The following is a 25,290-nucleotide window of genomic DNA, read 5'->3' as shown; positions in this document are numbered from 1 at the left end:
TCAGGGTCCTTTGCCCAATTTTCCAGAGGATAGTTCTCTTGAGACTCTGGTGCTGAGTCACACGAGTATTTCAGGGAGGCTTCCAGATTCAATTGGTAATCTTAGAAACTTGTCGCGATTGGAATTGTCTAATTGCAGATTGAGTGGATCGATCCCGAGCTCAATGGAGAAACTGTCAAAGCTGACTTATTTGGACTTGTCTTTAAATAATCTTACTGGTTCGGTTCCTTCGTTCAGTATGTCCAAGAATCTGAGACACATTATGCTATTCCGCAATGCTCTAGCAGGAGAGATTAAGTCCACCCAATGGGAAGAACTTCTAAGCCTTGTGAATCTAGATCTGCGGCACAACTCACTGGAGGGCAGCATTCCCCCGTCTCTCTTTATACTTCCTTCGGTCAAGATCATAAATTTGTCCAACAATCAGTTTTCCGTTGAGCTGAGTGGGTCTTTAAATGTCACTTGCTATCAACTAACCTTGCTTGATTTGAGCAGCAATAATTTAAAGGGACCCACACCAGCGAATGTTTTTGAACTTCGAGGGCTTAGCTACCTCTCACTTTCTTTTAATAATTTCAGCGGCTCATTACACATTGATGTGTTTCAGCCGCTCAAGAACCTCACATATCTCAATCTTTCCCACAATCATTTGTCAATTAATGCTACTGCTTCCACTTCTGCTGTGTTCGGTTTCCCTACTCTCCCACTTTAAAGTTGGCTTCTTGTCAGCTGAGTTTGTTACCGGAATTCTTGAAAAATCTACCCATGTTACGCAATCTAGACCTCTCCGACAATCAAATTCAAGGAAAGATACCAAATTGGATATGGGAGAGTAAATTTCTTTCTGATGTCAATCTTTCTTTTAATTTCTTCGAAAAATTGGGAGGACCTTTACCTAATCTCACTTATACTTTGTCTGTTATAGACCTCCACAGAAACAAACTCCAGGGGAAAACTTTACCTTTGCCACTGAGAAGTGTCTACCTGGATTTCTCGAGTAACAATTTCAGTTCAGTTCTTGAAAATGATATGGGTAAACACCTGGGTTCCACAATTTTCTTCTCTCTTTCAAACAATCATTTCCATGGCCCTGTCCCAGAATCAATTTGCGAAGCCCGGAATCTTCAGGTACTTGACCTTTCAAAGAACCATTTGATGGGGACCATCCCTCAGTGCTTAATGTTGGAGACTCTCAAGGTGTTGAACTTGAGGAATAACAACCTGACGGGAAGAATTCCGCATACATTCCCAGGCACTTGCCTCTTGAGGACTTTGGATGTTAATGGTAATCTCTTGACAGGAAAGCTCCCGATTTCCTTGGCAAAATGCTCCATGTTAGAGGTGCTAGACATTGGAAACAATCGGATTAAGGATGTATTCCCATGCCAGTTGAAAAACATATCTACTCTGAGATTGCATACCACTGAAATTGTTGAAAGCTAGGTCAACAATTTGAAGCATCTTCCATGTGCCATTATTGACTGGACAACCAATTTGCCCATCTTCAATATCCGTTTCTTGGGTTGAGCAATCTCTATTATCAGGACACCGTTAAGTGTTACTTTCAAAGGTCTGCAGCTTCAACTAGAGAAGATCCTAACTGTTTTCACCTCAATCGACTTCTCGAGCAATAGATTGGAGGGTCCAATACCAAAAGCGTTGGGAGATCTCCGAGCACTCTATTTTCTCAACCTGTCACACAATGTGCTTTCAGGTCCTATCCCCCCCTTCATTAGGAAAAATACATCAGCTTGAGTCCCTAGACTTGTCACATAACTACCTCAATGGGACAATTCCAATGCAGCTTTCAGATCTGAACTTCCTTTCATTCCTGAACCTCTCCTATAATCAACTTGTTGGTATGATCCCAGCAAGTAAACAGTTTCTCACATTTTCAGAAGGTTCGTTTGAAGGTAACGAAGGACTATGTGGGTTTCCACTTGACAAAAGTTGCCCAACAACTACCAATCCTGAAGAAGCTAATGCTGTTCCTACTCAAAGGTCCAAACAACGCAAGGACAACGGCTGGATTGACATGAAGTCGTTTTACATGAGCATGCCACTCGGATTTGTTATTGGTTTCTGGGTCTTTTGCGGGGCCCTAATGTTTATCCAGCCATGGGGGCATGCGTATTATCAGTTTTGGGATGACTTGCTGTTCAGACTTTCGCAATGTTATCATATTCACTGAACTTTGGCCGTTATGCTTGATTGGAGTAAGATCATAGTTTTTTGTCTCCGTGATTGTCTCATAAACTGTCAAAGGTCTACGAAGCAGAACTGAGGATGTGCATCTGGTAGAAGATGATTGGACTAAAGGTATTCAAGACCTGTATGTCTAGTGCTAGTAAAGCCCTTCAATAAAGAAAATTTTTCAAGCTTGTACGACATAAAATTTCTTCAAATATGTACTGTGCCAAACCGGACTAAGGGTGCTCTCTTCCCAGCTCTAACAAGGTGCACGGGTTTCACATGTTTGGCATGTGCAATTGGAGTAGGGGTGACCCGTTGACTTCATCAATGATCTGATTAGTGATTGCTGCTGCTTTCAAGCCAACAATCATGTTGTATAAGACATACAGTCTGCTAATCTCAATCAGCGGTGCAGGCATTTAGTTAAGTTCTCTAGAATTGTTAAATCCTGCAGTCAATATAATGCTCTTCATCGTACCTTAAATTATGTCTTGGAATAGTTTCATGTGGTCGCACAAGGTCGAGAAAACAAATTAAGAGTAGCAGCCAAAGCGCTATCAAGAAATGAAACCAGAACTTCACCAATTTAATTAGTCTCATAAGATGTCTCTAAATATGTTTCCGAAACTGAGTTGCTGAGGTTGGCTCATTGAAACGATAATTCACGTAAATGGCTAAAGAGGCCAAAATGACGGTAGGAACTAAGAGAATGAAAGCAGCGGCAGCCGAGATGGAGGACCAAGGGCTGCCAAAGTACGCACACTTGATCCTGGAACCTGACATCCATATCGAGATCATTGAAGAATCTTGCAACCTCCTGATCAAGTCCCAGGATAATACTTCACCGAGACTAGTAGGCTGCATCCCTGGGCATGCTCCCAAGACATCCCATGAGGATCACTTAACTGATGTGCTTGGACCATTAACAGTAGCGTCGTGCTCGAAATGCCAGCACCGCTGTTAAATATTTGAACTACGGAAATTTACCTGAGGTGCTTAGATTCGAATTTTGTGACAGGATATTTCGAAAATAATATATCCACATCAATTTGTCTTATAACTTATTAAATTTACCTGAGCAACTTAGCTTGGCTCCATTGATAAGGTAATCTCTGATTCTCCATAATGCTGTGATTCTAGCGAAGGAGAAGTCAATGTAAAGCTCGTTTTGCTCCAATTAGGATCGCTCATGTTAGAGTCATGTATTTGATTCTGAATTTCACATCATTTCGTTTGCGTAAGGTCACAAATACGAGTTTGAAATTGCAAAAATCTGCTCCTCAATCGGTTGACTGCGATCTGTTTGACGAAATATCTATTAGGTTTCAATGCGGATTAGTCACCTCACGGTAACTCCCTATACATCTTCATGCTCGTATCTAATTATGTACGCAACAATGGCGAAGTAAGCAGCTTCCTGTTCGCAGATCTAATTTCGTTCGATGGAAAGCTTATCGGGCCAGGTCTAATTGGGGCCCAAACTGATCATAGCTTTGAACCCAGTCAAGCTAGGCCCAGAACAACACCGATCCAAGCGCCTCTTCCAGTTGGTGGCGTTACTACTGCGAGTGCGAGTACCACGGGATCTGCAGCTCCTAGAAGTCCCCCGTCACTTCTCACATCCAATCGCACCACCAGGTCAATTCTCCTCATTTCGTCGCCTTTCGATGCTTCGTAAGCAGCGCGATTCATTATGGGCCGCGAGTTCTGATGCTATGATATGACTAGTTCGATCGGCAATTTCTGGTTTTGCATTTGCGGAATTACTCGCGTTTGAATGTCCGCCGCGATGGGAACTGTGGTGAAGTGGTTTTCGTGTTGCTTTGGTCTTTATCAGGATGGAAGGGGCAATGGCTCGAGGGGTTGAGGTGAAGGAGGGAGCGAAAGCTAATGCTCTTTTTAGAGTGTAATAACCAAACCCGTGTGATTTTGAGGAGTTAGATGAGCAATTTCGATCTAGGCCCAGAGGTGGGAGAAAGAGGAAATGTCGGACGATTGAGTTCCTACTGCGAAAAAGAGTTACTCTACCCAATGAGCTAGATTTCCTTTCAGATTAGTGGCTGGAGTGTCTCAGGGGCACTCGGCAGCAACCGAGGATAACGTATAGTAGCTGTGGTTTTTTGCCTCATAGGGTCGAGCAAAGGTGACGAGTTCACTCATCATCCTCGTGTCACTTGTTTGTAGTTGATAGAGTTTGCTATTGTTTTGTATATGAAGATAAGAGAGTGAATTATACTTAGCGAAAGATGCTTGTGATGAGCTATTGTCAGTTGTACATAATGCAATATGGTAAAATTCAACTGAGAATCCACTGGTTTCATTATGATCAATCACTAATCACCTGATCCATTTTTATCATTGAATAGTTGAGAAGTCCTGGTCAGTATTTTCCTTTCCGAGATTGTTGAAGGCTTGGAAGTCGGATTTCTACCATCTCCTTTGGTAATGCTTAAAACAAAATTAATATTTGTCTATAAAATCATTTCTCTTAAGTATGTAAAATTTCTTCTAATTTAAATGTCAGGCCAAATCCCTAGAAATATCATTTACACATTTCTAGGGGATAAAAATGTCTCACCAAATGTCCCAAAAATATCACGGAGTTTTACTCTAGGATGAAAGTGACCATCATTATTTTTTTCCATAGCGGATAATGCTGGCGCTTTAATTTGTTCTTAAAATTAATATAAAATAACAAATTAAAAACTAAATTTTTTTTGGCCAAAATTTGTTGGAAAGTAAACCAGAGTTTTAATGGATGAAAAAACTGTCAAATGCCAATGAAAATATTGAAAATGGTTGTATTATAGAATCATCTTCCTCATATCATTGCCTAAGATCGTCTCTCGAAGAGTCGTTCGTGAGCGTCACCTAATGTGGCACCCAACCCTTCGTAGGTCGCCACCGGCGCCAATGTTACACCTTATTACCTTTCTTCTTAGAAGAAGCGTCGTAATTCTTGGACACACATTTTTTTTTTTTTTAAACAAAACGGTCCTAGCGCGACTCATTAGCGGAAGCAAATTAGAACATCACAATCTCTCCCCCTACCAACCATAATACAAATACACACCACTAATCACCATAATTTTATAAACGAGCCACGACACTTTATTTACATATATATTTTCAAGATGGGACTTCTTTTGGGTCAGAACATCAAAGGAAAAGCTAGGACTCAGCCATGTCTAGCCTAAAACCTCAAAAAGAACCCTCGACCCTCTTCATCTCACGTGTACAATCCCCATCATAAGTGTCGGCTAACTATCCAAAAGAAACAGCCCTACTCGTCACGTACAGGCCTCACATCCGTTCGGTGCGTCGGGCGGCGGCGGCAGCATCCCTCTCATCACCCCCATCGCGGCGAACGTGGACGAGACAAACTCCTGGACAATCGGGCCCCGGCCGGGCCTATGTCGTACGAGACAAAACAGCGCACACGTATGTAGGTGAGTCAGGTACGGAAAGGGCAGTGAACTCCTCACACTCTACCTTGACGTCGGACGGTAACCCATAAAATGCACCCCGCGTGACGGCATGAAGCGGCATACTGCTAATCTGAAATGTTGGTCCCCAAAAGGGGTGAGTACAACCACTCAGCAGATAATGAATCCAATAACAACTCAATGCATCATGCAAATCATACATGCATTGCAGGCGTTACTTACCTTGAAGCCATGCGCATACTATCATGCGTCATTACATCACACATGTCATCATCATCATGGCATCATTATATCATATATGTCATCATCATCATAACATCATCACATCACACAGGTCATCATCATCATGGCATCATTATATCATATGTGTCATCATCATCATGACATCATTACATCACACAGGTCATCATCATCATGGCATCATTATATCATATGTGTCATCATCATCATGACATCATCACATCACACAGGTCATCATGCCATATCATATATCATCATCATTATCATCATCATCATGCATATCATACCATGGGTGATCATCATTATTTCACATCACATATCATCATCATTACATCATCACATCACACAAGTCATCATCATCATGGCATCATTATATCATATATGTCATGGGTGATCATCATTATTTCACATCACATATCATCATCATCATCATCATCATCATGCATATCATCATGCATATCATATATCATCATTATCATCATCATCATGCATATCACCATGCATATCATATATCATCATCATTATCATCATCATGCATATCATGCATGTCATGCCATGGGTGATCATCATTATTTCACATCACATATCATCATCATCATCATCATCATCATCATCATCATCATCATCATCATCATCATCATCATCATCATCATCATCATCATGCATATCATCATGCATATCATGCCATGGTTTTAATTTCCACTTTTAACTTTCAATTTGATCACCACATCACCCATTCCTCAAATCATCAATCTCATCATCCCCTCGGGCAAAGACCTCCGAGGCTTCCGCATTCAGCCATCCCGGCCCACCGGCATCCGGCCCCCACATTCCGGGCATCTCACATCCCAACCGCATCACGAGGCATTCCCTTTGGGCGAAACCTCCGATAGGGCTTCCGCATTTACACTCCTGTGGGCATCCCGCACCCAAATCCACGGCATCGCGAGGCATTCCCTTCGGGCGAAAACCTCCGACGGGGCTTCCGGCACCCCACATTCCGGCATCCCGAATCTCCCGGGGCCATCCGGCAATGCATCTCTTATACATTCCGGGCATTAACATCCACCACAACCACCTCCTCACTTATCATTATCCACATTTACCATTATTTTGATCTCAATTTAACATGGCATATGGCGTGACATCAAACAAGTCATACTTGGCATAGGATTCACACATGCATCACAATTCAATGTCATACATATACCAAGACTTTATCACACATGCATCTCGATTCAATGTCATACATATACCAAGACTTTATCATACATGCAACAAGATAAATTTAATGAAATTTATGGCCAATAAAATAATCTATTTTATTTTATTTTTCTCTTTATTTATTTATTTATTTATTTATTTAAATTCCAACTTTTGTCATTTCCATAAATTTAATATCAACAAATTCCCAAAATTATAAAAATTACAGCAAATATTAAACAAGCCAATAGGATGATAATTTCATACAAAATACATGGCCAAATAGCATTTCACACAATTTCCCAATTTTCACAAAACATCATATAATTCTCGGATGAAACCAGAATGCACGGTTTCCGAAGAAATTCAATTAAAATATCCATATGGCCTCCAAAAATTATGAAATTTCACTGAGTTATAGCCAAGATATTTTCGTACAACTTTCATGAAGAACTCCAAGCCATATTCTTTTTAGATTATTTTATACAGTCTCACGAAGCTTCTGGATCCATTACCGCATCGTCCAGTGTACACATCTCCGAAATATTGATATTTCACCTACCTATGCTCTTTAGTTTCCTCTGAAATTTGGATATGTTATACATCAAGATGTCCTCTACAAGTTTCATGAAGAGATCTAAGTCAAATAACCATAGTATAGTCATCATCTATGTCCATGAAGTCTCGGGTGTCTCGGAATACATCACCAGAATCACCGTCTTCAAGATCTAGTTGATTTACTAGGCTATAATTGTTTATTTCACTTAAAATTTGAGTATGTTATAGTTTAAGATGTCTCCTACAACTTTCATGAAGAAATAGAAGTGAGATTCTCAACACAAACCAACATGCAACCACAAATCCAACCAAAGGTCAGTAAAATCTTTCCAGATCTGGGGTCTCCGTAGGATGAGACTTTAACCCCTAAAATCTACATCATTTTCCACTAAATTTCAGTATGTTGTAGTTAAAGATGTTAGCTACAACTCTAATGAAGAAATCAAAGCCAAAAGCGGACTCTAAACACACATGCAAGCTCAAACAACATTCTGACTCACATGATCCGAGCAAGAACAGTCATGCGATTCAAGTATAAGCCAACCACACCTTGGTTTTTCTCACTTAAACACCCAAAAGTTTAACATGCAAACAACATTCAAGCATGCAAGAGAAGCTAGAGGACTCCCACTTGCCTCTAGACCGGTCGGTCGACGGCGTACGGCGGCGAACACGGCGGCACACGGCGGACGGACGGTTCCTCCTCCTCTCTCTCAGCCGCTCCCCCTCTCTCTCGCACGATCTCTCTCTCTCTCTCTCTCTCTCTCTCTCCCTCTCTCTCGGCCAAATGAGAAATCCGGCCACCCTCTCTCTCTCTCTTCCCTCTTATACCCCCAAACTCTCATCATTTGTAATGATTGCTTTGCCTTAACCATGGCCAATGCATGCTCTTCTTTGTGCCACTTGTTACAACACTTGCATGCATCATGGGCCTTGGAGTTGGGCTTGGGCTTGGGCTCCTTTATGGCCGGTCGACCACTCCCTCTTGGGCCTCTATTGGGCCGGCCAACTTGGCCGATGAAGAACGTATCGGAGCTGATTTATCTAGACTTGTCTTATAATAGTCTTACTGGTTCAGTTCCGCCACTTGGTGCATCCAGAAATCTGACCAAAATATATTTTATCTAACAATGCTTTAACGGGTCATATCACCTCCATTGGCTGGCAAAACTTTCCGCATCTCGAAAGAATATACTTGGAAGGCAATTCATTGGAAGGTGACATTCCCCCAGCTCTGTTTACACTTCCCCGACTTAAGAGGATATTCCTTTCACGCAATAGATTTACTGGTCAACTTATCATACATCCGAATGCCTCTTTGGATCAACTGAGTGTACTTGATTTGGAAAGAAACTAGTTACAAGGGTCAATACCAACATCCATATTCAAACTGCAACAGCTTCAATACCTCTCACTCTTTTCCAATAATTTCAGTGGCTCGATGAATATTGACATGCTTCAAGGATTAGGAAAATTAACTGATCTTGATCTATTGTACAATGGCTTGTCCATTGATGCTATGGCGCCTGCTTCTGCTGCTGCATCCTCTTTCCTTGAATTTTATACGTTATTTTTGGCTTCCTGCCAGTTGCAGATATTGCCTCAGTTTTTGGCTAACCAGTCCAAATTGGTCGCCCTTGACCTCTCCCACAATCATCTGCAAGGGGAGATACCGAGATGGATATGGACATTGGAACTACTTCAACATCTCAATCTTTCCTCTAATTTCTTTGTAGAGTTGGAAACAACTACACACAATGTTACTTCTACTCTGTCTATCGTGGACCTCCACTCAAACATGCTCCAAGGAAATATGCCACCCCTGCCGCCAAGCGCTGAGTACTTGGATTTATCAAGTAACAACATCACTTTTGTTATCCCGGATAACATCGGCGACCACCTATCATCAAACACATCTTTCTTCTCCCTTTCAAAGAACAACTTCCATGGGTCCATCCCAAAGTCACTTTGCAAAGTTGATTATCTTGGAGTGCTTGACTTATCGCATAACCATTTGAAAGGAACTATTCCTGATTGTTTAATGATGGTGTTCCATGTATTGAATCTACAAAATAACCAGTTGAGTGGCAATATTCCGCGAAACATCTTGGCGACATGCAATCTAAGGACATTCGATATCAGCGAGAATTTCTTGCAGGGGCAGATTCCGTTGTCGTTGGCAAATTGCACGAGGTTGGAGATTGTGAACATCGGGGATAATCAAATAGAAGGGACATTTCCATGCCATTTTCAAGCTATATCAAGTCTCCGTGTCCTTGTTTTACGATCCAACAAATTGCGCGGGAAAATTGGATGTCAGCATAGTCCTAACACCTGGCAGATGCTTCAAATTGTAGACGTATCTTCCAACAATTTCAGTGGTAGTCTGCCTCCTCAATACCTCACAACTTGGGAGGCTATGAAGGCTAATGTAGACATCAACCGTATCCAATATCCATTCCTTCACTCCGCTGGACTTTTTTTATCAAGACACAATAACCGTCACCGTTAAAGGTCTGAAAGTGGAGTTGGTGAAGATCTTGATTATTTTCACTTCAATCGACTTCTCAGGCAACAATTTCGAAGGTCCAATACCTTATACTCTGGGGGCTCTCAAAGGGCTTCATTTCCTCAACTTATCAAGCAACGCATTCTCAGGGTCACTTCCTTCATCCTTAGGACACTTGCAACAGGTTGAGTCCTTGGACCTTTCATGGAACGAACTCAATGGGACGATTCCCCCACGGCTTTCAGATCTTACTTTTCTTTCCTTCCTTAACCTCTCATACAATAAGCTAGAAGGAAGCATCCCGGCAGTCAAACAATTTCTCACCTTTTCAGCGAGTTCCTTCGAAGGCAATGCCGGATTGTGTGGATTCCAGCTGGGAACAAATTGCTCAAGTCCTTTCGGAGGAAACCAATCGTGCAAGAATCCGCTCGAGAAAACTCGGTCAATTGCCACAAACGGGGTGGAAGAAGCAGGTTGTGTTCCAACTCAAAGCGACATAGATGACCATGGTGACAATGATGATAGCGAGAAGTGGTTTTACATGGGCATATCACTTGGATTTGTGGTTGGCTTCTAGATATTTTGTGGTCCGTTAGCATTGATCAAATCTTGGAGGTTTGCTTATTATCGTTTCTGGGATAAAGTGTTGTTCAGCCACTAATGTCCATGGAGATTTCAGCTAAGGTTTAGTTATTAAACTCAAAATGAAGTATTTTCCTTTGTTCTTCTCTTCATAATTCTCCATCACTTTTGAAAAGACATTCTGTTTATTCATCCGCATCTAGAGTATTTACACTTCTGTTGCTTGTGCAATTGGATCCTTCAAATTTTGTTTTTTTTTGGAATCAACTCCTCTAACTCTACCCAATTCTTAATCAAGTCCTTCTTAAATAACTCTTGGTATGTTAGATGTGGTGCGTTGGGATTGGACTTGTCTGCACGAACAGTTTGTGAATTCTCTAATCCAACATGGCAGATTTGGCAACTTCTCTTGCTTGTTTTGAGGTCCATACGAACTCAAATGACTAAGTTTCGGGCACCAAAACAATCATCATCGAGTGCACTTTCCAACAGTAGATTGCTTGCACACTGATTCTTAAATATATTGCGCTTATTTAATAATATATCGTGCAACCTCCTACCCATTGCTCATGTATATTGACTTTATTTTGCAACAAAGATAGTGATTTACTATTGGATAAGGACAACACAAGTGTCATAATTTTCGTACGGCACTCATTTGAGGGTCATAACTTCTTCTTTTATTCTTCTTGTTTTTTTTTTTCAATAACTTGAGTATCATAACTTAAAAAAAAAATCATTTAACTACCATAATTTTCAATTAATCACTTAGTGCCATCAATTTTTTAAAAACATTTATATAAGTGCTAAAAACCTAACGTGGTAAAGCACTTGTGATGAAACTTTTCAAAAACTTATGACACCCAAGTGATCGATTGAAAATGTATATAACACTCAAATGATTGGAAAAAAGACGTTATAGAACTTAATTAATTGATTAAAAGTTATATAACACTTAAGTGATCTAAAAATAATCTACGACAGACATCGGAATTTTTTGTCCACAAAATCGTATATGCATGTGTTGGATATATAAATCGGAAAATTGGAAAATATAAATAATAAATAATAAAAAGAATGAGAGAGAAAGATAATATTTGAAGCCCATTCGGCCATTGAATTCAAATCTGGCCCGATAGCTTGATCCAGACCCAAACCCGTTTGCTCGTGAATTTGACCCATAAGATTGAGTTTGAAACATTCCGGAGAGCACTTTTGAGGGAGACTTCACCAGAATTCCTCTAGGGATTCGATTTCCAAAGACTCTCTTTCTCGTTTCTAGCTCATCACCAAGCCCAAGGCGACGTAGCCATCGTCGGACTGCCGCCTCCGGAGAAGCCCCTGTTCCACTTTGTTTCACGAAAATGAAGATTGAAGGGGCCAAAACTCGCTTTCAAGCTCTTCCACCGGTCTTTATTTTAGCCCACGACGATCGTGAGAGCTCCCAAGAGTTAATTGTACTGCGTACTATGACTTACCTTGGCTTCATTGACAAGGTAATCTCCGATTCTCCATAATGCTATCATTCTGGCGGAGGTGAAGCGAATGTAAAGCTCGTTTTGCTTTAATTAGGATCGGTCATGTTAGAGTCGTGTATTTGATTTCGAACTTCACATGTTAATTTCGTTTGCAATATGGTCTCAAAGACGTTGTTGTCAAAAATCTGCTCCTTAATGGATGGACTGCAATGTGCTCGACGAAATGTCTATGAGGTTTCAATGTAGATAATTAGTTTCGTCAAATTCTGAATCCGAAAGTATGCTGACATTGATTAAGTGATATTAATTGATTTTCAAGTCATTTAAGCATGAGTTGTAATGTTTTCACAATGGCTGAATACATTTCTGAATCACTATAATTCTTTGTTCTGTGCTACGCTCGCCGGTAATTTCCATGGTAGTGGGCGATGAGTATGTGATCTCAAGTTATTGTTCTCAACCTTTATTTCTGGTGATATTCTTGACCGAGGCTTCTACCGTGTTAGTCTTCCACACTCGTTTCCTTGTGAGTCCATGTATGAGTCACGGTGGATTATAACGGTTAATGGCGGTGGCCGGAGATTGTCATCAATTGCGGTCGTTTGGTTAAGAATACAAGCAGTTGATGGCTAAGTCTGTCTATGTGCAGCTTGGAGTCTGGGTGTCTTGATCACGAATCGTGGCTTTGAAACTCATGTCGTTCTTAAGTATAATCTGGTGTCCTCGATCTTTGAAGAGGAAAAGGGCGAGAGGGACAAATATCAGTAAATAAAAAAAATGAGAATAAAGAGAGAGAGAAAAAGGGAATAAGGAATCATTATAAGCTTACTATGGGTTTAGAGTAATTTTGGTAGAGACCGGGCTTGGGTGTTTCCGCATTCGAATTTGGGTTTGTGACAGTGTCAAATGAGATGAACTGAATTAAAATCTTGGCTGATAACATGGAGGTGAAGCCGTCTAATTGTGGGTGCCTGCAAGAGGAAGCATGTAAATTTCCCTTTTGTGGTTTCATCAGGTCTTTCTCCAACATCCGCAATTGCTAATCGCAATGGAGGATGGAGGCAAGTTTGGTTGCTCAACGACAAAAGCCAGAGACAACAATACCCTTCTGACTTGCATTGACATTTTGAAATAAGCATTGGCGACATCATCATCAAAAGGTTTTCTATCAAAATGGTGTTTGCAGCCAAAGGAGATTACAGCAATATTGAAGCAGACGATCATGACACCAACAGGCAGCAGAATGTTTTTCAATACTAACCCAACAAAAGCCAACATACCTTCAGCGAACTACAAAAAGGTGTTATCATCACCATTGCGCTCCTTAAATTTTGTACTTAGAGCATATGATAGAGGAGCTTGTATTGTAAAATTTGGGGTAATAAGGAACTCAACATAAGGTGCACTGCCATTTCTGTAGGTGTTTAGGTGCGTGTGCGTCTTGGAATGTAAGTGCCTGCATCAAATGTCGAGACATTTACACCAAGTTAATAGGCCCAAATAAGAAGGTTGCAACATCCTGAATGATTTTTAAGACGAAAAACTAATTGAGAATCTTCATGCAAGCACTTCTTCTCCTCAACACTTCAAGTTGTACTTCATGCGCATCTGACATGCAATCAAGACCTTTAATTCGTGCTGAGATGAGAATGTGCTTCTGTGCCTATATAAAGAAAAATCTTAGATAAATACTTACTATATGCACGTATGCTAGAGCTTCTCTTTACCTCATGCTTCCGAACCGTCGTCAACCTCCATGTCCATCACGAAAATCTACCTCAGCAATCTCTGCGACGAAACCTCACGGTAACTCTCTATACATCTTCATGCTCGTATCTAGTAATGTACGCAACAATCGCGAAGTAAGCAGCTTCCTGTTCGCAGATCTAATCTCGTTGGATGGAAAGCTTATCGGGCCGGGCCTAATTTGGGCCCAAACTGGTCATAGCTTTGAACACAGTCAAGCTAGGCCCAGAACAACACCGATCCAAGCGTCTCTGCGATTTGGTGGCGTTACTACTTTATTGCTGCGGGGATCAGCAGGTTCAAGAAGTCCCTCCTCACTTCTCACATCCAATCGCACCACCAGGTCTGTTCTCCTCGCTTCGTCGCCTTCCGATGCTTCGTAAGCAGCGCGGTTCGTTTCGGGCCGCGAGTTCTGATGCTACGATTTGACTAGCTCGATCGGCAATTGCTGGTTTTGCGTTTGCGGAATTTGCTGGCGTTTGAATGTCCGCCGCGGTGGGAATTGATGTGAATTGGTTTTCGTGTCGGTTCGGTCTTTATCAGGATGAGGTGGAAGCGGCAATGGCTCAAGGGGTTGGTATGCTTTGTATCTATGTGTCAATATGCTAAATTCATTTGCAGAGGCCTCTCAAGTGTTCTATGGAGGATTGCCCTGCCAGCCATAGGAGAAAAGACCATTTGGCTCATCACTTTCTTCAGCATAAAGGCAAGATTTTCAGCTGTCCTGTTGATGGTTGCGATAAGTCATTTGCATATCAAGGGAACATGAAGAAGCACTTGAATGAAATTCACAATGATGAGGAACCATCGACGTCTGGTGAATGTAAGAGTCTGAAGCAGCATGTTTGTCCGGAGGTTGGGTGTGGAAAGGTTTTCAAGTTTGCATCGAAGTTGTGAAAGCATGAGGATTCTCATGGTGAGTCACTTAATTATGAAGGTGTCTTGGTGAAGCCAAATGATATCTATGAGCTATTTAATGTGCCATTCGATAATAACGTCATTTCAATTGCTGCAGTCAAACTAGAGACTGTGGAGGCTTTCTGTTATGAGTGCATGAAATACTTCAGCAATGTTGACTATCTGAAGGAGCACATGCGGTCAGCTCACCAATTAGTCAATTGCAACATATGTGGGACTAAGCGGTTGAGGAAGAATATCCAACGGCATCTTTGCACGCATGAGAAGAAAAATTCGGCTGATTCAAAAGCATTCAGATGTCATGTTGAGGGTTGTCTCAGCATTTTTTCAACAGTGAGATGCTGTCACCTACTAAGTAGATTTTGGCTGGGCATGGAATATAATTGTATGGAACTTTGAAGCTTGAGCTCATTTATCGTGTGGCTGCTGAGTGTACATTAGCTGATTGTTTTCCTTGTTGACAGAAATCAAATTTACGTCAGCATGTGAAGGCTGTTCATCTTGAGGTGAGGCCATTTGTATGCGGCCATAAGGATTGTGGCAAGAAGTTTGTGTACAAGCACGTGAGAGACCATCATGAGAGAACTGGTTGCCATGTTTACACTCCAGTGAGCCCTATTCTCTCATTCTCTCAAATATTAAAATTCAATTTTATTGCTCTTTTGAAATCCAGCTTTTTACTACATGAGATTTGGACAATCCTGATACTTATCAATTTGGCTCCTTCGCTTCAGGGTGATTTTGAGGAGTTAGATGAGCAATTTCAATCTAGGCCCAGAGGCAGGAGAAAGAAGAAATGTCCGGTGATTGAGTCCCTACTGCGAAAAAGAGTTACTCTACCCAATGAGCTAGATTTCCTTTCAAATTAGTGGCTGGAGTGTCTTGGGGGCACTCGGCATTAGCCGAGGATAATGCATAGGTGTGGAACATAAGGAATAACAACCTGACTGGAGGAATTCCACATACATTCCAAGGCACATGCCTTTTGAGGACTTTGGATGTTAATGGTAATCTCTTGACAGGAAAGCTTCCAATTTCTTTGGCAAAATGTTCGACATTAGAGGTGCTAGACATTGGAAACAATTGGATTAAGGATGTATTCCCGTGCCACTTGAAGAACATATCTACCCTGAGAATTCTTGTTCTGCATTCCAGAAAATTCTACAGGCAAATTGGCTGTCCAGTCACTAATGGCACATGGAAGATGCTTCAAATTGTTGACCTAGCTTTCAACAATTTCAGCAGTATGCTTCCTGAAGATTTCCTGATGTCTTGGGAGGTCATGAAGGTTAATTCTCACTTTGACCATCTTCAATATCCGTTTTCTTGGGTGGAGCAAGCTCTATTATCAGAACAGCGTAAGCATTACTATCAAAGGTCTGCAAATTGAACTAGCAAAGATCCTAACTGTTTTCACCTCATTTGACTTCTCGAGCAGTAGATTGGAGGGTCCAATACCAGAAGCATTGGGAGATCTCTGAGTGCTCTATTTTATCAATCTGTCTCACAATGTGCTTTCAGGTCCTATCCCCCCACCCCCTCATTAGGAAAATACAGCAGCTTGAGTCCCTAGACTTGTCACATAACTGCCTCGATGGGATAATTCCAATGCAGCTTTCAGATCTGAACTTCCTTTCATTCCTGAACTTCTCCTATAATCAACTTCTTGTTATGATCCCAGCAAGGAAACAGTTTCTCACATTTTCAGAAGGTTCGTTTGAAGGTAACAAAGGACTATGTGGGTTTGCACTTGACAAAAGTTGCCCAACAACTATCAACCCTGAAGAAGCAGATGCTATTCCTATTCAAAGGTCCAAATAACGCGAGGACAATGGCTGGATTGACATGAAGTCGTTTTACATGAGCATGCCACTTAGATATGTTGTTGGCTTCTGGGTTTTCTTCCGTATGCTGATATTTATCCAGCCATGGAGGGGTGTATTATCAGTTTTGGGATGACTTACTTTTAGACTTTCACAATGTTATCATGTTCACTGAATTTCGGTCGTTATGCTTGATTAGAGTAAGTTCACAGTTTTACCTCTCCATGATTGGGCATTATAAACTGTCAATAGAAGATGATTGGACTTAAGAAATTCAAGACCTGTATGTCTATTGCTAGGAAGGTCCTCGAATAAAGAAAACTCTTCAAGCTTGTATAACATGAAATTTCTTCATATATGTACTACGCTGAACTGGACCAAAGGTGCCATCTTCCTAGCCTAACAAAGTGCATGGAATTCTTAAGCTTGGTGTGTGCCATTGAAACCCGGGTGACTCGTGCTGCTTTGAAGTCAAACAATCATGCTGTATAAGAAATAAAGTCTGCTGATTTTAATCACCGACGCTAGCGTTTAGTAAGTTCTCTAGAATTGTTAAATCCTGCATTTAACATAATGTTCTTCATGTACCATAAATTATGTCATGGAGCAGGTCTGTGTGGCAACACATGATCTAGAAAACAAATTAACAGTGGCAGCCAAAAATTATCAAGAAATGAACCAGTAAGTCACTAATTTCATTGGTTTGATAAGATTTCTCTAAATATGTCTCTGAAACTAAGTGTTGAGGTTGGAACAGTAGCAAAAGTGCTTCTCGAAATGCCAACATCGCTATTAAATATTTCAACGGTGGAAATGTACCTAAGGAGTTTAGATACAAATCATGTGAGAGGATAATCAAAGAATGTGCTCTACCTGGTAATTACCAAAAAAAGTCTTAAACCTATTGTATTTGTGTCAATCTAGTCCTTAACCTTTCAATTTGGATAATTTAATCATAAATCTTTTAACGATTTTTCAAGTTAGTTATTATGCCCAATATCGGACAAAAATTACTGACATAGTGGTCTAGTCAACACTAGTCATCTTATGTCGCATGACTTGACACAGATAATTTTTTTTAATTAGTTAAATTTTTCTCTAATTAACATGTTTATGACTAAATTGACATAAATACAATAGATTTAAGACTTATTTGGTTATTTCCTCATGTTTCACCAATAACCATTTAAATTCAATAGGCACAATAATTACTTCATATTAGTTCGAAAGTGGAATAATGTAATATATGTGAAAGAATGCAAATATAACGACCAACAAACACAGACCAATTAGGCTTCCATGTGATATCGTCCGACTGATGTCTTTATTTTTTTTAAAAAAAAAATTTCCAAGATCATTCAAAATATAGAAATAATAAGAAAGTTGGGTAAAATGGAGAATTTTGGTCTGGGTGATTGCTGATTTTCAGGTTTCCTTGCCGATTTTCCGGAGGATGGTTATCTTGAGACTGTGGTCTTCAGTTACACGTATATTTCAGGGAGTGTTCCAGCTTCAATCGGTAATCTCAGAAACTTGTCGAGATTAGAATTGTTTATTTACAGTTTCAATGGATCGACCCCCTTAATGGGGAACCTTTCGGAGTTGACTTACTTTGGACTGATCTTTAAATAATCTAATTGGGTTCAGTTCCTTCTTTCAGTATGTCCATGAATCTCAGATATATCGTGTTATCCCCACGATGGGAAGGAGTTCCGAACCTCGTAAAACTAGATTTGAGGTACAACTCGGTGGAGGGAACCATCTGGCCGTCTCTCGTTACACTTCCTCCAACTGATATCCTCATTCTCCTTCACTTCCGGTGTTCAGTCCAAATGCAATTGAACGTTGTAGAGATAAAATGGGAGCGAGATAAATATATGTTCTCTAGAAAGGACTTGTATTGTAGAAAGGGGAAAGAGATGCTGATGTTTTTTCTCTTTCCGGACTCTTCTTCGTCAACAGTCAAGATTCAATGAACGCCACAGCTGGCTCAACCAAGTCATTTAATGAATTCGCATTCGCAAGTCAAGTCAACTTAAGATTATCGCGCGTAGGGACAAGACATCAGTGGTACGATGTGATAAGAATTATAGACCACAGCTCCGTTGAACTCTCATAAAGGGAAGTTCATGTCCATCTGCCTCCCAATAAGACCATAGCTCCTCCTTGTATGGGTTCACTCACAAACTCCGTAAAATCGTATGGAAGTTGCACTCAAATATATACATATCAATTTATTTATTTTCTTGCATCTACTTATTTAATGAACAAAAATCAGACATAGATGCATTTTGGTGTTACAATGACAAGTTGTGGTATCTATCTACCTTTAACAGATTGTCTACATCGATACCATGCTGTACAAAGAGGAAATTGATTCACATAATGTCATTGTTTTATGATGTTGAAATAAGATTAGCCGAAAGAATTTTTAATAGTTGTCAAGTTCTAATCTCGACGTCTTAGACAGACTTCTTTTATTTCTCTATTTTCTCTACAAAAAAGACATAGCCTTTTTTAATTGAGAAATTATGTTAATTAAATAAATTAATGTTGTTGCTCAGCGTCGTGATTTTTCTCAGTAATTTCCAAAGTGAAATAAGTCAAAGGAAACTAGTTTTATTTTAGAAATAATAAGAAAGTAAAATGTAGAAGACAAAGGTAGAAAAGGGAGGGATGTGAGAACGGATGGAGGATTTCGTGGCGTAGCCACCACCAGCGATGATTGGTGATGGTTGGAAAATGTGAAGAATTTATCACGGGCTCGACTTACGGAGGAGCAGTCATGGTGTACTCCGACTGTCCATCGAAGTGGTAATGGCTTGCCTTCTCAAGGACACAATCGCACAAATATCATGAATTAGAGGATTGAAAATATATTAAACCCAATTCGAAGAAAAACCTCAACTAGAATGAAATACACGGCACTCAAGATTGAAACGACCATGTGCTTTCCTAGCATTTTCTCACTTGCTTCTTTGAAATTAGGTTTTAATTACTTCTTCGTGTGCAAACCAATCAAGCTACTCAAAATTACCTAAATTATTCACAAATTCAAGTGCGAGATTGAGTCAAGTCCGAACCTCATCAGTTCAAACTTTATGAAAGTCGAATTTGAGCTCAAGCTTGAATCAAGCTCCCACAAAACTCGTTGATAATAACCCAAGTCGAATTGAACCGAGTCATTTTCAAGTTTATTTAAAAGAAAAAAATCTCGAGTCAAACTCAATCCGAAAAAGTTGAGCTTCTATGAGATTGAGTTTGAGTCAAGTATTTAATCTTTTTTTTTTTTTTTTAGTCTAGTCTAGTTCAAATAAAAATATCAATTTGATCAACTAGACCTCTTTTATGTACATGCTAAAAAATTTTCCCGACACCACTAAAAAATCAGTCTCGATCATCACTGGACATATATTCAAAGAGAATCTTGCATATGGTGTGACTTTGTGCAAAATGACGTTACTTAGTGGGGTAACGCAAATAAATTTTGGACGTGGATTATTACCGTACATCTACTATGGAGGTCAACCCCAGCGCCTATGTTCCCAATGCAGACAAACAATACAATTACAATATAATTGAATTAAGTCTGCTAATAAGAATCATTTGCCTACTAATCAAGATTACTAAAATAGTTGGAACACTTAAGTAGACACAAGCACACATTAACAAAAGAACAATCATCAATCAATAGAAAAAAATTTCGTTTATCTATTATTTATCAAACTTTAACAAGTGAACAATAGGTACTTTCTTTTATCAAAGAACTTGTGAAATTTTTAGCAACCTTTTGTATGTCTACTATCTCCAGTCCAAAAAATGGACCGTTTACATGAAAACCATATCCATCTCCGATTCAATCTTGGCTTTAGTGGCTGCGACAAGAATGGACCTAACATAAAATCTAATGCTTCTAAGGGGGCAATGTCTCAATCATCCTAATACTAAACCACCATTTGGATTTCACCACCATTTAACTCTCTCTATTTTCTTCATTAACCATAGCTGATATACCAATTCCCTGAGCTGGTCATATCCTCTCCATTGAAGTTCGATTTTTCTTGGTCTAGCCAGCGTAACATAAATTGACACCAAAGAATCCGAAAACGAATAAAGAAATGTCAACAGACAAACACGTTTCTGCTCCTATTCCCGACACATAAGTCCACAGAGCAGGTAACAGCATCAGTCCCGCTACTTACGTTAACGCTAGACAGAATCGTCCCCACCAGCAGACGTTTACTTTGACTGCTCCTTGTTCCAAGCCAAAGCATCCTCTGTTTTCCTCCCCCCCGGCATTTCTCTATTCTTGAAATTGCCCATTTCGCACGAAATTTCCTGGATGCCTCTCACATGTCCTCATTTTTATGGGCTTTATATTTATGAATATCATAGAATTTCCTATTAAAAGATTTTTTATTACAGATATTATTAGATATTAGGAATATTGCTTTGACATTTGATTATTTCCTAGAATTTCCTTATTAAATTAAGATAACTAATTTGCTTGTTACATTAGATTACTTCCTTTCCTATATATTTTGGGTATATTGTACCCTCGATTGTAACACATTATAAAGATAAATTATTAAGTAAAGATATAACATTTCAGCATTTTCCTTTTTGAGTCATCGTCTTCAAGAGTGCCCCATACGCATTTGTTTGTCATAGTCGCAAATATGGTCACTTTTTCTTAGGGGTGTGCATGGTCCGGGCGGGCGGTTCCCGACCTAGAACCAGAACCGCTCGCTAAGGACCGGTTCCGAAAAATTGGAACCGGGATCCACCGTTTGTTGCATGGATCCACCCGGGAACCGGATCGGAAACTGTCCGGTTCCCGGGTGGATCCATGGAACCGATCTTGACGCAAAACAATTTTGATTTGCAACATAGAACGGTCGGGTCTATAAGTTGAGAAGGAGGGAGGAGGTCTATGGTTGGGTTTTCAACATAGAACGGTCGCGAAACAATTTTCCGCGGATGTGGCGGGTGGCGGCCGATGCGAGGGGGAGAACAACAGCGGCGGAAGAGCAGCGGCGGCGGCATTGACGCTCAAGGAGGAATCGAAATGGCGATAGGATTAGGAGGAACCGAGGAAGAGACAAAGAGAAAGAGAACCGAAGACGAAGGGAGTGAGGAAATGAGATCTAATCTAGGGTCTCTTTTAGTAATTTTTTTTTTTAATATTAGAAAGGTTCTAGTTCGGTCCGGGTGGGCGGATCCGCCCATGGAACCGGAAACCAGACCGGTACCCACCGGTTCCGAAAAATTGGAACTAGGAACCGGACCGGTTCCCTCAAGAACCACTGGTTTCGGGCGGTTCCGGTCCGGTTCCGGGCGATCCGAGCGGTTCCCGGGTATTTTGCACACCCCTACTTTCTCTCTAAGAGTAGCTCTATCTTGCAAATCGATGGTCTTTTCCTCGTTGCCGGAGAAAGTTGCCGTTTCTCTAAGGCTCATGAGTCATGTTGGAAACATCATTGTGCTGCTGAAGTCTATCGAAAGTCGAGCTTCTTTTTTCTCTAGCTTCACTCGTTCATGCATCTTTCTTGATCGTGGTCATTGGTTCTGCTATTTCGTCAAAATCCTTTGTTGGTTTTGGTATTAGTTTCTTTTTCATTTTATTTCTATTTTATGTTTTTTTTTTGTCCTTTTCAATTGCGAATGAGGAAAACACAAAATAGAGCTTTCTATGGTGCCGTTAATGCTCCAATTTGCAACACCTATGTACCATAGACGTGTTTAGTTTTCTTTCAATTGTAAGCATCATCGACGCGCGAAGTCACTTCAAATGTCTAGGCAGTTGTGAGCACTTAAGTCAAACATTTAGAAGTAGAGCGCTATGGGTTGATTTAGTTTAGGGTGCCGCAATCAAGTTGGATATCCATTCGGTTTATCAAATTTGTCTAAAAAAGGGGTGTCAACTTGATGATGTTTCTTTAGTGCTTGTCAATATTATTGTAACTATTTTTTCTTGTTACATTGTCGAAATCTTGCACCAAAAGAGAAGATAGAGCTTTCCATTAGCTAGAGCAACATCATGCTCATTGGAGGGTTGATTTTTATTTGTGAATTACTCAATTGGATCTCTTTTGGTCTATATAAAATTTTGACAATTTAATTACATTGAAAATCTAACAATCGGGTGTTGTTTAGATGGCAAGAAAGTTTGCTCCTCTCTCCTTATGCTCTTGGTTTCGAGTCTTATTGGAAGCTAATTGGGCACTTGACTACTCAATCTAAAAAAATAAAAATAATAATAAAAGCTTAAAAAACTGTATCAAACCACTCTTAACATAGCAAAACTCATTACGAAACAAAAAAGAAAGAAGAAATCCTTCAAAAATATTAATATGCAATACAAAAAGAGAAAACCCGGGGTGAGTATTAGAATTTGTCATGGGTGAAACGTCGATGCTCCTTTAACCGACAAACACGCGTTTCCATTATGTATGGTGGAGGTCGCACGAGGGAGAGAAAGTACGGTAATAATCCTTTGGACCGGTAGAGGTGGGCCACGGTACTTGTCCGGCGTGCAATGTGCAAGATGGATCAATTCCCTGCGCCTACAGTTCGCTTTTTATTTTCTTTCTTTAAATTTTAAACCTTTCCAGATTTTTCCCTCTTTTTATTTTCCTTTATACTATCCGTTACACCTCTAAGTAAAGATAAGGCCCATTTTCCAGCGTTTTACTTTTGCCTTTTTTCCTTTTTTTTTCCTTTTAGTTTAATATAAGAGAAATTATCAACTCTTTTCAAAATTACCAACTATTCTGGTAACTACAATAATTTATCAGTGGAATTTAAACTTATAAATGTTTTTGTGAAATTATTAACTTTATTTAGCTCAATTACCAACCTTTATTTGCTTATTTAGTAATCAACAACTGTCTCAGTAACCTACAATCTAGAAGCGACTAACTCTTATAGAAGAATAATAAACTCTTATGTGGTAAGTTTATCATGTTTGTATTTGACTTAACAAAATTTCATGAACTATCAAAATGGTTGGTAAATTGGAAAAAAATGTTGCTAAGTGATTCAAATTAAGGTTGGTAGTTTCGTTTTGAAAATTTGTAACTTTAAGGGTACGCTTAGTAACATTTTCCTAGGAATAAATTTTTTTTAAAAAAATAGTTTTTTTCTATTTTCATTCCCAAGAACAGTTTCTGAGTAAAAGAATGCATTTAGTAACTGCACAAAATTTCTATTCTTATAATAGAAAAAGAATAATAATGTATGGTATGACCTATAAATTTTTTTGTGACGTAAAATTTCTTTGAATTTTTTAATAATTTTTTGAGATTTTTTTCTTTTTTCCTCTCTTCTTTTGGTGGTGGCACCGGTGACCGGTGATCAACAACTAGTGATGGATGACTAACAACTGGCGACCAAAGACCAACAATCTGCGATGGCTGCCCGCAACTAGTGGCAGGTGATGGCGACCGATTAGTAGAGGAAGAAGAAGAAAAGGGGAAAAAGAAAAGAAAGAAAATGAATTATTCCAAAACTGTTCCCAAGAACAAAAAATAGTTTTTTTTTAACTTATTGTTTCTGTTTCAAATTTATTTTCTAGCCACTTTTCTATTTTAGGAAATAAAAAAATTAACTAACGTTACCAAACAAATTTATGGTATTTTTCTATTCCAAGAAACAAAAGAACAGAAAAATTGAAAAATTAAAACGTTACAAATAGAGCCTAACAGGCTAGTGGCTTAAGAAAATAAATGTTGATAAATTATAGAATTATAATTAACTTCAAAGAATCAAATAAAGTTGGTACTTTTTAAAAAGAAGAAGAAGTGATTGTACGTTACCAACGTACAGACCAAGCAAGTCATCGGTCAATTTTTGCTACCATCGGGGTCGTACAATGGCAAACTCTCACAAAAATTCAACAGTATGGAACACCGTTCCATATTGTGTTTCACGGCCGAAATTGTTTAAAACATGATCCTATTTGTAGCCCAGAAAATATTAAACAAGAGAAGATTGCAAAGTGGCTATCAAATAGACTTTTTAAGGCAAATATCTCTGCCATTTGCAGAGATAATTTCATAGACTCTTCTATGACTTTTCTTGTATTTTCTAGCTCAAATCTATCTTGAAGTTTCTAGAAATTGGATCAATAATTTAACAATGATATTCTTTGTCTGTCATGGACTAGCTCCATATGGTAGCACATGATCTAATTGTAAATGAAATGAAACCAAAAAATAAAAAGTGGGCATAGCACATATTTCATTGGTCTGATAAGATTTCTCCAATTATGTTTCTGAAATTGAGTTCCTGAGGTCGGTTAGTTCTTGGGGTGAGAATAGGCATAAGCGGTGAAGAAGGCCTTAACCATGGTAAAAAACAGAGAGAATGAAAGCAGCAATAGCCATAACGAAGGACTAAGGGCTGCCAAAGTGCTCGGGCTCGATGCTCGTCCCATCTCACATGCCATTTGTTCCAGTGGTATCCGGCACATTCCCCGCTTTACTCGGTCTAGTAGCTCTAGCCAATATCGAACCTGACATCCTTAGGGAGATCATTGAAGTTCTCGCAAGCCCCTGGTCAGTCCCAGAAAATTTGTACTCAATGAGGATCAC

The 25,290-nt window shown here is 39.7% G+C and overlaps 1 pseudogene; it reads left to right on the top strand.

Annotated features, from left to right (window-relative positions):
• Positions 1-16,400, top strand: part of LOC104424391 — a 33,927-nt pseudogene extending 17,527 nt beyond the window's left edge.
• Positions 16,401-25,290: the final 8,890 nt, after the last annotated feature.

Source organism: Eucalyptus grandis, chromosome 1 (genome assembly GCF_016545825.1).
Source record: "Eucalyptus grandis isolate ANBG69807.140 chromosome 1, ASM1654582v1, whole genome shotgun sequence".
Lineage (NCBI taxonomy): Eukaryota > Viridiplantae > Streptophyta > Magnoliopsida > Myrtales > Myrtaceae > Eucalyptus > Eucalyptus grandis.
The sequence above is the reverse complement of the archived record's forward strand: the minus strand, read 5'-3'. Positions and strand labels throughout refer to the sequence as shown.